Source organism: Neophocaena asiaeorientalis, unplaced genomic scaffold, assembly GCF_003031525.2.
Source record: "Neophocaena asiaeorientalis asiaeorientalis breed wild unplaced genomic scaffold, Neophocaena_asiaeorientalis_V1.1 scaffold64, whole genome shotgun sequence".
Taxonomy (NCBI): Eukaryota; Metazoa; Chordata; class Mammalia; order Artiodactyla; family Phocoenidae; genus Neophocaena; species Neophocaena asiaeorientalis.
Window position 1 is genome coordinate 5694266 of NW_020185334.1, and position 16407 is coordinate 5710672.

Below are 16407 nucleotides of genomic sequence, written 5' to 3' on the forward strand. Positions count from 1 at the left end.
TTTTTTTTTTTTTTTTTTTTTTTTTTTTTTTAACCCGTGTCGCCTGCATCGGCAAGCGGACTCTCAACCACTGCGCCACCAGGGAAGCCCTGCAACCACTTTTGACCTATAAAATGTCAATTTCATATGGTTCAGCTGACATGAAGACAGTAATCTTCCCTTTTAAAAAGTGAGTCAGAATGTCAGCATTGTAGCTGTGTGGCTTTTGGGAAATCCTCCCACCTCTTTGATTCTTAGTTACTCATCTGTAAAATGGGTTCGGCTAGAAATCCAACAATAACAGTCTTTGATTTTATGAATCTTAAAGGAGGCAGGCAGGCTCCTGGATGTGGGTCATTGCTGGGGCTGCCACCAGAAATTTGTTCAAGGATGTTTTCCCTTCTCGCGGATATCTTGCTTTCTTACATCTAAAATCTCATAAAGGAAAGGGATGTTCCCAGGTCTATGTTTATACCTAGGAGCTCTCCTCCATCCTCTCCTAATCCTTTTTAATCTCTTCCTTACTAGACAGTTTTATCTTTCCGTAAGACAGCTCTAGTCTGAGTTGTCTGTTCCCATAGCAGCCTTAAACAATAGGGGGACTGTCTCTGCTGTTTATCTATCCTTGACAACTTGCTCCTCCATTTATCCTACTACTGGAGCCCCCTGTGGCAGTGAGGATAACTTCTCGAGGGCCCTTGTGCCCAGTAGTACCTCAACTCAACAATCCTTCAGCCCCACTGTGACCTGAAATCCATCACTCCTCTCACCTCTTCACCAGCCCTTGTCCCCTTCCTGTCCTCATTTTCCACCCTCCCCTGCCCTGTGCCAGCTTGGATTCTAGTTGCCATAATTATAATTCCTCTCTTGCCTATACTTTGCACACATTGCCCCTTTCTCTTTTCTTTGTATTCACTTGTCAAAAATCTAACCCTGATTATATTCAACTCTTTGCTTACTCATTGCCTGCACTCACCCAGCTAAACACAGCTGGAGAAAACCCATCATGGTAGCTGGTTTCCCTTGACATTCTAGACCAGGAAGTACTCATGAGTCCTTTGAGCTGCTGGCGAGTCTGATGATTTTCCCAAGACCATTCGCTCTCCTGTTCTCTTAGGCAACCATTTCAAACCTTCTCCTCTCTTATCCCTCGTTCCCACTTGTAGTTGTTATTCTTGCTTCTTGTTTCATGAAGAAAAAAGAAGCCATCGGAATAGAACACCCTCACGCCTTCCCCATCACATTACCAACCTGGCATCTTCACCCATGGTCTCTGCCTTCATTCCTTTTGCTCAGAAGGAACTTTCAAGCCCTCCTCTTCCGAAGTGGAGCGCCATCCTTTCTTGCCTGCTCTGGCAAATCCTCCCTCTGCCCTGAATCAGTGTTGCCTTTCTGCATCACATCCATATGCTCTTAATTTTTCTCCATCTAAAAAATAAATGCTCTTGACTTTTCGGCCCCTCCACCTATCACCCCATTTTCTCCTCCCCTTTAGAGCAAATCTCAATAGAATGATTCACACATTTCTGCAGATCACATCTACTTCTGGTTTCCTTATACCATATTTAGTTTTTAAAAAAGCTGTTTCCTCTCGAAATATTTCATCTCAATACCAGAGGTCACATCACATGGGGAGTGGCTGCTTGGGAGTTTAAAACAGATGAAAAGAAGAGGAAACACAGCCAAATATTTAGAGAAAAGGTGAAGCTGTTCCATTCCATTACCTTTGTGGAAATGTTTCCATTTGCTCTGAACCTTGGATGTGCTCTCTCTGGCCCACAGCTGAACTCAAGGCACATGAAGTCTGTTTAACAGCCTTGAAGGAAAGCTTGGAGCCCATTTGTTCTTTTAAATCTCTTTGGTTTGCAATTGTCAGGTTCAGTTTTGAGGGGAAGAGTTCAGAGCCTCATTGAAAGTAAAAAAAAGAAGGGGAAAAGCTTTAGCCAAATCTGGTAAACTATGTCAAAGTCTTTACCCTGCCGCAGTGGCAGCAAAGAAATATTTTTAGTACTGATGGCTGAGGGGTAGCGCCTGTCACAGGGACACCTGTAGGCTTATGCAGCCTGGCAGGGATGTCGCGGGACTAGCATAAACTCTGCCTTGTATTTTGATGGCATGTTTTATTCCATGGACAGACTTTGCAGATAATATTCACTCTTCCGATTATGAGAGAGGAAAGCCTCATCCCCACATCCTTGGAAGTGTGTCCTGCTTCAACGCCTGTTCGTTTCTGCTGGGTGCCTGTATTGTCACTTCTCTAAGAAATGTTAATCATGCTAGATTGGCTCTGCTGTGCTTCTGCTTAGTCAGAAGTTCAGTCCTAATAAGTTGTAGCTCTGTTTTCTTACTGTGTTAAAAGGGAGGCTTGTCATTGGGTTATTTTTGAAAATGTTGATAAATTACAGAGGGATTTCTGGGAAGGTGTCAGCAGTTTAGGGAGGCATCGTTTATCATCTTTTTAAAATCCTCTTACAAAAAGAAGACAATGAGGTAGCAAGACTGAAAACCCACGGAATATGTTTAGAATAAAACTAGGTGACATAGGTGAATCCCAGTGCCAGTAGGACAGGAAACTCCCCCAGTGCCACCAGACCTGCCTGGCACCCATATCCAGCAGGAAGAAAGAGGGAAACCATGGCATGACTGTAGGACACAAAGGAGAACAAGGAAACCCAAACCGAGCCAATAGGTACTTGGTGGAAAGCTTAAATATTGCCTGGAGATCTGCGTTCCTTCTTTATTAATTTATTTAAAAAGCATTTATTGATTGTCCACACTCTGCCAGACGCAATTTTAGACACTACAGAGTCCACGTTGAATGAGGTGGAAAATGTCTCTCTACTGTTCGTTTTGATGTACAGCTCATGTCCTAGAAGAGAAACATAGTCAGAGAATATAATTCCAGAGATATAGGTGTGCTCATGACAATAAAGTAGGGCAAGAGGAAGAACTAGGTGACAGGAGTGAAGAAATGCTGTTATTACAGAATAAATATAAATAATATTTATATATAAGTAGTAAAGGTAAATAGTTTTGTTATTGAGGAGGTGACATTTGAGCAGATAGGTGAGTCCTTGGGGGCCCTGATTTGATAAATAGAATGACCAAGGTAACCTTTGCTACAATCTGAATGTTTGTATCCCCCCAAACTTCATATGTTGAAATCCTAGGTGGGGCCTTTGGAAGGTGTTTTAATCATGAGGGTGGAGCCCTCCTGAACGGAATTACTGCCTTTATAAGAGAGCCTCCATAGAGATCCCTAGCCCCTTCTCCATGTGAGGACACTGCAAGAAGGTGCTGGCTTATGAACGGGAAGAGGGTTCTCACAAAAAAGGCACCCGTGACGGCACCTTATTCTTGGGCTTCCCAGCCTCCAGAACTGTGAGCAACAAATCCCTGTTGTTGATAAGCCACCCAGTCTGTGGTATTCTGTTATAGCAGTTCCGATGGAGTAAGACAACCTTGTTGATTATCTGATGCAGTATTGAAAACTATTGAATAGGTTAATCATTCTGCTTTGCAAGCCTTACATTCAGATTTTTTTCTTCATTTAATACCAAAGGCTGCCTCCATCCAAAATCAGAATGAATAATTTTGATGACATGACTACTGTAGGCCAAACAAAAATGATATTTATTATTTCCAAAACAAGAGATCCAGAGGACTTACAAGACTGGTGCAGTGGTTCAACTTTGTCCTCAGGGATCCAGCTCTGCTCCCCTCTGTGTTGGCTGAGATGGCTGCCGTGGGTCTAGGCATCCAGGTCTCACATAGACATGTCTTAATGTAGGAAGGAGAAGCAAAGTCAGCCTCTTCTCTTTTCTTTCGTCTCTTCTTTCTCTTATCTTTCTTTATTAAAAAAAAAACATTTTATAGAAGTATATTATACATACAGAAAAATGTACATATTTTAAGTATACATACGTTTGATATATTCTCACAAACTGAATGCATCTGGGAACCATCACCCAGATCAAGAAACACAATATAAATAGACCCAAGAAGTCTCTCATAGGTTTCTTTTCCATAACTACCTTCTCCAAGTGCAACTAGTTGTATAATTTTAAATTTCTAACACCACAGATTAATTTTTCCTGTTTTGAACTTTCATCTAAATGGAATCTCATCTAATATGTCTTGTGTTGGCTTCTTTTACTAATTATGTTTGTGACATTCCCAGCCATTTTTTGTGTGTAGTTGCAAGTTATTATCATTGCCTTATAGTATTTCATTGTCTGTTCTGTTGATGAGCATTTGAATGGTAACTAGTTTTGGGTTACAGTGAAGAGTGTTATAATGAACATGCTATTACATATCTTTTAGTGATCATGTACATGCATTTCTTTTGGATATATATACAGTTTCATTTTTTATAGGGAGAGAAGTCTTTCTTGAAGTTCCATATCCAATTTTCCCTCAAGTCTTATTGTTGAATATTGGGTCATAGGCCCATCTCCTATTTGTAGAAGAACCTGGAAAAGAAAATAGTCAGTTATGTGCTGTTTAAATGTTCAACAACCAGCTCTCTGCATGAGGGTGAGGGAAATGGGGCCAATGTGTACCATTTTGCCATTTTTTTGGGTGTAATACTCTCTTCATGGCCAATTTCAAGGTAACAATGTTACATCAACCAGCTTGCAAAGCAGCTCTCCTAAAACAGCTCCAGGATACCACTAGCTCTCATTGTCATCTGTTATACTGAAGTTTGGCTGTCAGAGGAAAAGGGGAGAGGGGGAAGGGTAGGGAAGGTTGTTCTGTAGATAACTAGTGTTTTTGCATCAATTGCGTTATTACCGTGGATAAATTAATAAACCACCATTCTAATACTAAGGTGGTTCTGTAAAATTCTGACTATTGACAAAAATTGGCTTTTAGAGATATTAGGATAGACTAGACTATGCTGTGGTAATAAACAACCCCAGATCACAGCAGCTCAGCACATAGGGGTTTATTTCCCACTCATGCCAAGTCTGCTGTAGGTCAGGCAACTCTTCAGGGCAACGGTTTCCAATGCAATGATTTAGCAACCTGGGCTGCTTCTGTTGTTCTGACTCCTCATTTCGACACTCAATCTCCATGGTCACTGCTGAAGCAAAGGAAAGAGATGAGGGTTATGAATTTGTAGGAACTTCAGCTCAGAAGTGACTTGTCACTTCTACTCACAGCTCATCGGTCAGAACTAGTTACTTGGTCCCTCCCCACTGCAAGGGCAACTGGTAAATGTGGGAAAGTATGTGGATATTTGATGCACTGTAAATGTCACTGCCACAGAGACCATTCATGCCATTTGTTATTTTTATATTTTTTAATTAATTAATTTATTTATATATTTTATTTTTGGCTGCATTGGGTCTTTGTTGCTGAGCTCGGGCTTTCTTTAGTTGCAGTGAGTGGGGGCTACTCTTTGTTGTGGAGCGTGGGCTTCTCATTGCGGCGGCTTCTCTTGTTGAGGAGCACGGGCTCTAGGTGCACGGGCTTCAGCAGTTGTGGCTCATGAGCTCTAGAGTGCAGGCTCAGTAGTTGTGGCACACAGGCTTAGTTGCTCCGCAGCATGTGGGATCTTTCCGGGCCAGGGCTTGAACCCATGTCCCCTGCATTGGCAGGCGGATTCTTAACCACTGCATCACCAGGGAAGTCCATTTGTTATTTTTAAAGGACTTATTTCAATTCATATCTGTGCATTTCCATCCTTGCATAGATCTGAATTATCCTAGAAAAATAACTGACAGCTGTACTCGAAGAATTATCCAATAGTGTTGCATTTTCTCAGAAACTGAAGAGGAAACTATTAAACCGTAACAGGATCAATCCTGATGAAAACTGTTTTCTATATATGAGTTAATGGGCTTTTGCATTGGACTCTATCTCCATAATATATAATGCTTATTTTGCAAACACCATAGCAATAATTGATCTAGGCAAGAGTCAGCAATGGATGCTAACCACCAGCTTAAAGGTTGTTGAGCAAGAGAATATTCACATAGTCTTCAAAGTGTCACCCACAGATTGTCTATTACTTAAAAAGGGGAAAAGATACCATTAAAATGGAGAGATTTAGCAGACACTGCCTTTTCCAACTGATCAAATTTAAAATTGCCAGTAACGGGGCAACCTGAAACCACGTGCTCCTTAAGATGCATTAGGAAAAGATGTAATGTCAGCTAGGCAGTAGTTTTGCCAAAACTGTTAAATCTGAATGCAATCATGAGGGAAAAAAATCAGGAAAACTAAACTGAGGACCATTCTTGAAAAATCCTGGCTGTACAGTACTATTTTTTAATTTAATTTTTATTTTATATTGGGGTATAGTTGATTTACAGTGTTGTGTTAGTTTCAGGTGTACAGCAAAGTGATTCAGTTATACGTATACATATATCCATTCTTTTTCAGATTCTTTTCCCATATAGGTTATTAGAGAATATTGAGTAGAGCTCCCTGTGCTATACAGTAGGTCCTTGTTGATTATCTATTTTATATATAGTAGTGTGTATATGTTAATACAAACTCCTAATTTATCCCTCCTTTCCACCTTTCCCCTTTGGTAACCAGAAGTCTTCAAAGTCTGTGAGCCTCTGTTTGTTTTGTAAATAAGTTCATTTGTATCATCTTTTTAGATTCCACATATAAATGATATCATATGATATTTGTCTTTCTCTGTCTGACCTTATTTCACTTAGTATGATAATCTCTAGGTCTGTCTATGTTGCTGCAAATGACATTGTTTCATTCTTTTTTATGGCTGAGTAATATTCCATTATATATGTGTACCACAACTTCTTTATCCATTCCTCTGTCGATGGACATTTAGGTTGCTTCATGTATTGGCTATTGTAAACAGTGCTGCAGTGAACATGGGGTGCGTGTATCTTTTCAAACTATGGTTTTCTCCAGCTATATGGCCAGGAGTGGGATTGCTGGATCATATGATAGCTCTATTTTTAGTTTCTTAAGGAACCTCCATACTGTTCTCCATAATGGCCGCACCAATTTACATTCCCAACAACAGTGTAGGAGGGTTGCCTTTTCTCCACACCCTCTCCAGCATTTATTCTTTATAGACTTTTTGATGGTGGCCATTTTGACTGGTGTGAGGTGATACCTCACTGTAGTTTTGATTTGCATTTCTCCGATAATTAGTGATGTTGAGCTGCTTTTCATGTGCTTTTTGGTCATATTTATATCTTCTTTGGAGAAATGTCTATTTAGAGTATGCTTAAAATGTCACTGTCACGAATGCCAACACACTATCCCAGATTAAAGGAGTTTCGACTCCTTATGTCTAAATGTAGTGTGTGGTAGTGGATTGGATACTGGGAAAATGAAGCTATAAAGAACATTATTGGGAGAATTTGGAGACTTTGACTATAGACTGTATATTAGATAATATTGTATCAATGTTAAATTTCTCAGATGCAGTCAGTATACTGTGGTCATGTGGGAGACCGGCTTTAGCCTTATGAGAGATCTGCTAAATACTTGTGAGTGAAGTGTCATTTTGGCAAGTAACTTTCAAATTATTCCCCCAAACGTATATGCATATGTTTGTATGTGTGCATGCATGTAAGTATGTGTGTAATTATGTATACATATAGAGTACACATACAGAAAGAGGCAGAGAAAGCAAATGTGGCGAAATGTTAACCTTTGAAGGCAAGTGAAGGTTATATGGGTATGAATCTTCTACTCTGGCAAGTTTTCTATGGTTCTGAAATGTTTTGAAATTAAAAAGGTGAGAAAATACCATGCATTCCATTTCTTCTGTAGTTTCATGCCTCTATTCTGTAAAATTTTGGCAAAATGTCAGTCTTCTTGGGATCAACTTCACTGTATTGTTTAATCTATATTTGCCTAGTAATCAGGTAGGAATTTAACTTTAAGAAGAGGGATTCTTAGCAATCACCACCCTGCCTTGAAGAGATGCCTGGATCAAGGGAAAGAGCCGCACAGAAGCGGAGAAGACCTTGTGTGTATTTGGATTAATAAGGCATCATGCCTGGAAGATGATGTTGGTTTTCCTACGATAAACAGTGACATTAGGAAGAGTAAAGCTGAAGATAACTTCCCCCTTTATCATTTCTGTCAGTTCATATCAGCCTATATTATTACCCACAATTGGGGGGAGAAATCTTTGTCTAATTCTTTAGTGACACTAGTGATACTTCATATGCTCATGCTGTAAGGAAAACTACTTAACATAATCTGCAGTGCTAAAGGAATGAGCTGTCTTTTTAGAACAGGCCCTGTAATTTCGAGGGAAGAGTATCAATGTCAAATGAGTTGATACGGATGATGAACTTCAAAAAGAAGCTGAACTCTGATAAATATGCATTTTCTCTAAACCATCAAAAAATTGAAATTCTGGGACACTTTCTGGCCATTCTGTCAGAGTCAGTTGATGGATTGTTGAAGCAGTATTGACTATTCACGTGGCTTTTATGAGTCCAAGTTCGAATGGGAGGACAGCAGATCTGTGTGGGATAGTTTTGCTCAGAATTGAAAACAAAAGCCATTTTTTTGGTTGTTCCCAGAATGGACTGTTGATCAAACTTATCATTCAACCCTCAATACTGGGACTTCTGGTGTATAGCATGGATAAATAAATGATAATGTTTTAAGACATTTTTATTATTTTGTCATTGCCCTAAATGTCTGGAATGAGCTATTGAAGCTTCTCTCTCTCTTTTTTTTTCCTGTTTCTTTTCTTTCTTTCTTTCTTTTTTTTTTTGAATTGGAGGGTGTTCTACATTTTGAAACACAAGAAAAGCCATCATTATTTGCAGTGCATATGCCTCACATGGCTGGAACACTCTGGCTGCCACAGATAGTCCATAAAACCACATGGAAAGGGCAACTACACTGTTTGATTTAATTACAAATATTTAAATACCTTTCAATACAAGCCCTGGGAAAAAAATGGGGGCAGAGGGACACTTCCCAGTAGGGGAGCAACTTATTACGATATGAAGCTGTGTACTTACCTAAAAGTTTTATTTGACTAAATGGTTCATAGGTGGATATTGAATAGAGAATGAAATGGTTGGTATATATTATGACCTGAATGTAACCTTGGGTGTAGAACTTAAAAGAGTCTCCTGGTGTCCTATAAGATGATCTCCTGTGACCCAACATTCCGTCACCAGGGAACTAATCTTCTTGTCTCCAGGGAGTCACTCCCAGCTGTGTTTGGGTAAACATTGTAACAGCACTACTTATGGGTTTAACAGAAGACCCCTGTATGGGACCAGGAGTGCCTCTTTTCTGGACCTTGTACCACGGACATCATCTATCCTTATTCAAGGTGTAGTGTTGTGTAGAGCTGGGCTACTCAGAGTGATGTCTGTGACCAGTAGCATCGCTTTCACCTGGGAGCTTGTTAGAGATGCTAATTCATGGGTCCCACTTACTGACTCAGAATCCCTGGGGGTGGGGCTCAGAAATGTGTGTTTTAACAAGCTCTCCAGGTAATTCTGTGAAGTCTAACAACCTTAGATTTCCAATAGGTGTGAGGCCACAATCAGCCTTACAGCTGACTGCTTCTCCAAGGTAATCATGATAATCTGTTTACCCTGCCGAATAGAAGTTGTTTCCTGAAATGCAAATGGATGAATACTTATCTATAAACTGTGATTAGAAATAGATTCTTACAAACCTAAATGTGCTACAGAGTAATTTCCTTAAAGCACAGTGTTATCAGATGTTTAGCAGTGAAAAGACAGTAAAATAAAGAGGCAAAGCTAGAGTCTGCTTTTGTAACTCCCATACTCTTTAGATTCCCCCCTCCACCCCCTAGGTTTCCCTGTTATAAGACACAGTATTAAGTGAAATCTTCCTCATTTGAATTTTTTCCTATAATGGATGCTCGCCTGCTTTCTCATTAAAAGTTCTTAGGCTCTAAGCAAAGATGACATTAGTGTGTAGGTCCTCAAGGGACTGTATTGTGACTGGAGGGAGTCACAAAGGGTTTGGTCCCTTTTGGAAAGCAGACCTAGACCCAAACTCAGTGAGTGCTGGGACCTATTTCTTGGTTGGGAAAAGCTTTGCTGCCTTTCTTTTCCTTAGACGTGGCCTCCAGGCAAAAGACAAAACACTTCATAGAGAAGGGAGCCTGTGGACCTGACCGGGGCATGTCTTGTCCTTATTAGGGCGTGATTTTATCCTGCGTGGATAGGACACATTTGATTTTGATAAGCTTTGTTCATTTTAGTTCCCCCCAATTCAGGGGTGTGCTGGTAAATGTTTAGCAAGGTACTCTCCAGGCCAGGAGGCCCTGAATTATAACTTAGGTTGATGTTTGTGATGTAAATACTCCCACCACGGGGCCAATTTCCAACTGTCAGGGCGATGTCACTGGAGTGGAGCTGGGACCACAGGCTGTCACTGTCCTGTACCAGCTGGCCTCAGCACACCCCCGCTCAAAGGCTCCCTTCCCAGCACTCTCATGAGACTGCAGAGGATAGGAATTGAGCTTGCCCTTGGTGGACCTGGATAGCAAGGAGGAATCACGGATGCCCAGGCTTGGTGTGTGGGGAGCAAGACAGATCTAGTGATCTTCAGTAGATGAGAAAATATTCATGTGTTCGAGCCTCTGCCTTTCCATGCTAAGTTGGCCCCAGTGTTAGGAAGCTATAAGATGCTGGATTCTATGTTTCTGTTAATAGCATGATGAGTTCACTACAAAGCAAGAGGCTAGGAAGGACATCACATCTCAGGCTGTTGGATAAATGACTCAACAACACCCTTTTTCCCACCTAAGGCTGCCCCCAGAGGAAAAGGCATGCATGGACACACTTCCTTGTCCCAGAAAGCTGTTGGCATGCATTTGCTCTCATAGAAAAGTATAAAAGAGGCTGCAACCAAGTAAGACTATGAAGAAGCTCCCGGGACAGAGCTTCTGAAGCAAACTCCTCCTCCTCAAAGAATCCTGTTATTTATAGACCAAGTACAGCCAATGTCCATATTTACTTTTGTTGGTACCTGAGTTCAATGTTTGATTATTCTTATCGCCATAGGGCTTAGAGCCTAAAATGCTGTGATGATGGGTTATGTACTCTAAGGTAATAAAGAGGGGGTGTATTTTATCTGGGGAACTAACTTATTTATTACTACCAAGGTATTTGGAGAGAAGAGGAAAGGAATTCAAATAAAAGTTTAAAAACAGACCAGCATGAAGATGCTTTTGGAAGACATAGAATGTTGAAGGTTTATTTTTAGTAAGTTTGCACTGTTCTTGAAATCAGGCCATTTTACACAGGAGAAAATGATGGGGCATCTGGCCTAAGGATTCAAATCCATGTTGAAGGATGACAAAACCCTCCATTCAATATCAGAATCTCTGAACTCCAGGGTTTCCTTTAAAAAGTCAAATTTGCCAGACAGAACCAGAGAAGAGAACAGAGCTATAAAAATTTTCCTAAAGACTAAGTTGAGTGCAATCCAATAAAAGATCTAGGAGGAAAAAAAAACCCTACATTTAGATTTGGTGGAATTGAACATATGTTTTCTTTCTATATTCACATGTTTTATTTTTATTCTGTCTTTGATAAAGCAAGAACAATAGGTGTGATGGTCACGAAAGCTGTTACTTTAGCTTTAAGGGGTTGTTAGTTTTATTTCAACTCTTCATAAACTGCCTTTACAGGTATGGAATGTGTCTGGTAGGTTTTTCTCTGTTTTATTTTGTCTTCTCTGTTGTCTTCATTTGGGTTCTCCCTGATGCAGACCTTGAGAAAAGATTCTAATGCGAGTATAATTTCTTGGGGAAATAATTTCAGGAAACAACTGGGTGAGGGGAGGTGAGACGGAGAAGGGAAAGAATTCAATGAGGAATGTTACTGAGGGAGCTGGCCTTGTGGGTAGTGGTGGCTCAGTCCTGCTGGGGAACTCCGTGAAACATTATAGAATGCGCCTCTGAACTGTCCCAAAGGAAAGTCAAGAAACCTGGTGAATTTATTCAGCTCACTTTCTGCCACTGGCTCCGTGCTGCTTCCAGGGTCCTTAAGGATTTGACAGGACCACCTTGTCCTGCAAAACAGGCTCAGTGAGTTCCCACAGCCTGATAGGAGCCCCCTGGGTAGAAAGTACAGGTGTTTGCAGTAAGGAGCCTTCACTCTGTAGAGTGGGGACATTCCTTAGTGCAGCACTGTCCAAAACGTTTATTCTGAGCCACTATTGTGAGGTACCTGTGTCACTTAAAATTTTCCAGGAGCCACTTTCAGAAGTAAAAAGACACAGGTGAAATTAATCATAATACCTGTTTTTAAGATAGTACATGCAAGATATTATCATGTCAACATGTAGAAAATATAAAAATGATTGAATCTTTTTTGCCCAAATCTTTGAAATTTGGTGTGCATTTTACATTTAACAGCACTTCTCGCATCTCAATTCAAATTAGCCACTTTTCAAGTGCTCAGTAGTCACATGGGGCTAGTGTCTACTGTACCTGGTGGTGCTGGGAAAATGTGTCAATTACTGTAACTCCCCAAGTCAATTCCACCCAGTAAGTCAAGGAACCAGGGCTTCCCTGGTGGCGCAGTGGTTGAGAGTCCGCCTGCCGATGTGGGGAGCACGTGTTCGTGCCCCGGTCCGGGAAGATCCCACATGCCGCGGAGCGGCTAGGCCCGTGAGCCATGGCTGCTGAACCTTCGTGTCCGGAGCCTGTGCTCTGCAACGGGAGAGGCCGCGGCAGTGAGAGGCCTGCGTACCGCAAAAAAAAAAAAAAAAAGGAATAAACACGTACTTTCAGTTTTGGGCCCAACTGGTACTTTACTTTCTCAACTAGATTATGTTCCTTTGATTTCTCAAGATAAAAAAGCTGAGAAATACTGTCTTCTGCTTATTCTACAGAATTATGTTGATTAGTGAGATTTTGAAAACTTGAACATTTTTAGTGTCTTTGCAAATGCATTGCTGTTATTTTTGTTAATAGATCAGTATAGGGTTTTACTAGTAAAAATTAGGTCCTCATTTATCCTGTTTTCTCCCTCTACCCACCAAATCTTTATTGAACACCTTTCTTGTATCAGGCACAGTTATAGGCCCTGGGACCCTTCAGTGAAGAGACAGAAACTCAGCTTAATATTTTGCTGAGGAAAGCAATGGTAAACAGAATACCGTATAAATAATAAGTGCCACGAAGAACAGGTTCTTTATTTTTTTTGAACTTAAATAGTTAAAGTTTAGCTTTTATTGCTTAATTATGGCATAAAACAAATGTTCCTGGGTTCATAAGTAAATAGACATCTTAAGAATTGTAATTATTCTAAATTTATTCAATATGTCTACAAAGACGTTTCAGTAAAATAATCTTGGAATTCATTCTTTAAAAGATATGCATTTCTTGAAGAACTTGTGATTGCAACAATATTCTTTTTTTTAACTTTTTATTTTATATTGGAGTATAGCTGATTAACAATGAAGAACAGGTTCTTTAAAAAAATAAAACTTTATTTTTTAGAGCAGTTTTAGGTTCACACTTAAGAGGAAGGTACAGAGATTTCCCACGTCCCCTACCCCCACACATGTACAGTCTCCCCATTATCAACATCCCCACCAGAGTGGTACCTCTGTTACAACTGATGAGCCTACACTGACACATCACAATCACCCAAAGTTCATAGTTTACATTTGGAAGAACAGGTTCTTAGCAAGTGGTTTTTGCAGCTTGTTACTAGGCTTTATCTTACTTTAATCAGATGCCATATATAAAAGTCAGATATCATAGGTAAAAATAAATAAGTTGGTTAGTGGTTATTTAAAATCCTCTTAAAAGAGGATTTTGCATTTTTCAGAACTTTTTACCTCAGGGTTCCTTTAATTAGAGGGAGGTTTGATAGATTCTTTCTTTGAATTAATTTACAGGGGACTTCTAGGGATTTACCTGTACTGTAAAAGAAGTTGCACAAAGTCTGCTTAGGAGGATATATTTACACTGCTGTATTTTGCATCCTTGGATGTCTAATTTATGGGCAGTTCAAACATCCTACTTCTGCATGGGCTGTCAGATGCATGGCTGAGTCACTGCTTTTGCCATCTTTCTGGCATGAACTTTATAGATCTTTGAAGAGTAGTAGCCAGCAGGTCAGGTCAAAGACTTTACATTTCCATATTTCCAGTTGAACCCTAGGAGGTATTTATTTGAGCTGCTAATGTGAGTAAGGCTATGAGTTCTCTATGAATTAAGGTTGTTTTATTCATTGGGTGAAATGTGAAAGCATTTAATTATTTAAAGACTTGGTGTTTTCAAAGCATAATTGACTTTTGAGGGTTGAGATGCAAAAGAAAAAGATGTTAACTTGAAGCAGTGGCACTTGCAAAGATCGTACTGCAGTAACTGCATATGCAGGATATTTCTGGATTTATAATATATTAAGGCTAGGAAAGTTCTTTCAGTAAGATTTAACTGGCTGAGTAAAATAGAGTGTTTTATTACATAATAATTGCCTCTAATGGGTGTGGGTATTTCATGTGGCTATTGGAATCATTTTAATGTAACTGTAATTGAAAAGATTACATTTACTTTTTAAACATCTTTAACACATCAAATTGTGTCAGTTGATTCAGTACTTAATATCATATGTTTTGTTTTCACCGAGTTAATTTTCTGGGCTAGATTGTTTCCTGAAACTTAAGCCATTTCTCAGTAGACAAAGGTGGCTATTGTGTTCCTTCCTGTGTGTCTTACTTCCTAATTTCTTGATGGTTGCAAGCAAAATAGAGGCTGACACTGGCTATCTTAAGCAAAAAGAAACTTCTTGGAAAGACCGTGGGACTAAGAATTGACAGAAGTCTTTAGCCTTGAGCTTTGCAAACAGGAGCTAAGGGCATACTAGGGGTGGCTTAGGTTGGGGTCCCTAGAAGCAGAGCACAAGAGGGAGAGTCTTGTGCAAATGACTTACTGAGGGAATGTTCGCTGGAGAAGGCTGTAAGGGAGTGAGGGAAATGGGATAGGGCAGGAGAAGGATTTAAGCAAAAAATGAGGTCTCAGGTGAAGGTCTAGCCTCAGCTTGGTTTCACAGGGCTCTGATGCTCAAATATCATCAGAGAATTGTTCCACTTTGAGACAAAGGGCAAGGCCTGTATCAGTCAGTCAGGGGCTGTGGACTGCATCTGTTACCAAACTCAGGTGTGGCTGATTTCCACTCAAAAGCCAATAATTCGAGAGGCAAGTGTCAGTCAAAAGGAAAGGTGCTTTAATCAGAAAAGCCGGCAATCTGGGGAGATGGTGCACTCGTGTCCAGAGACCAACTCCAAAGATTCTGCTCAGCTAAGACAGTTTATAAAGGAAAAAATAGGGGAAGAATCACAGTGAATCATCGAGGCAGGAGTTTGGATTCTGCATCATTCTCCATGCGTGTGGACTGGCTGACTGTCTCTTCAGATGTTCTCTTGCCCATGTGATCTGCCTGCAGGATTCCTTAGGGGGCTGTTGGGGGTAGGGAAATAATCATTCTTTAATTACCTAATTCTTCATCCTTAGTTCTTTTTATCTAGGTAAAGAATAAACAGGTTAGACAAGGCATGGTGTACATTCAGGAGAGCATAAGTCAGGAGTTAGGTTAAATTGCCTAGTGATCTCATTCCTGTAATTAGGTTCTTTTAAGGTTAGCAGGGAACAGAAATGAGCAAACAGAAAAGGGACAAAAGAGCTCCTTTCACCTCTGGTTGGAGCATAGCCTCCCAGGTAGTGATGTCCTGGTAAAGTGGCTCTCTGGAGCAGTGGGGAACCAGATTTATAGCATTTGCCAATTTCCATGGTGTAAATACTCCTCCCATGGCCTTTTTCAAGCTACCAAGGTGAAATTACTGAGTGTGGAGCTGGAAAAAAAATGTGTACATTAAACTCTTGTGAGCTAGTATGAGCTGGTTCTAGGAAATCGCTGATCTTAGGCATCTCCTGAACGGGGGCCAGGGGTTCCTGTCCTCTGAGCTTGGTTCTTGGGAGGAAGGGACAACTGTAAACTGTTAACAGCCAACATTCACCACAGCTGGGGAGAAGTGTATCCACCCATGAAAGATCTGGGAACCTTTACCAGAGGCTGACATGGTATAGGGAACTTGGTGAGCATCACACAGCAGGAAGAGGAAAGTCTACTCAGTGGGCAGGCTCTTACTGCTGCTGCAGCCTCTTTAGTTGCCCCCTAACTGCCATTGCATGTGCTCAAAAATGCAAAGTCCTTGAAGAAAGTATAAACTGGTCCTGCCTAAGGCACATGCTCCCTCTGGTTGTACCAGGAAAGTATGAGGAAAGATTTAGTCCACTGTGCTTCAATAGTAGAAGGGAAGCACTAATTCCCTCCAAGACCATTCAAAATTTTCAGGGGGGGTGTGGTTCCCCCCAAAAAGGAGGCTGAAAACTCTTACTGATGGTAAGTGGAGGCTGCATAGCATCAGTGATGAAAATTTACCACATGTGGAGTAGAAGTTGGC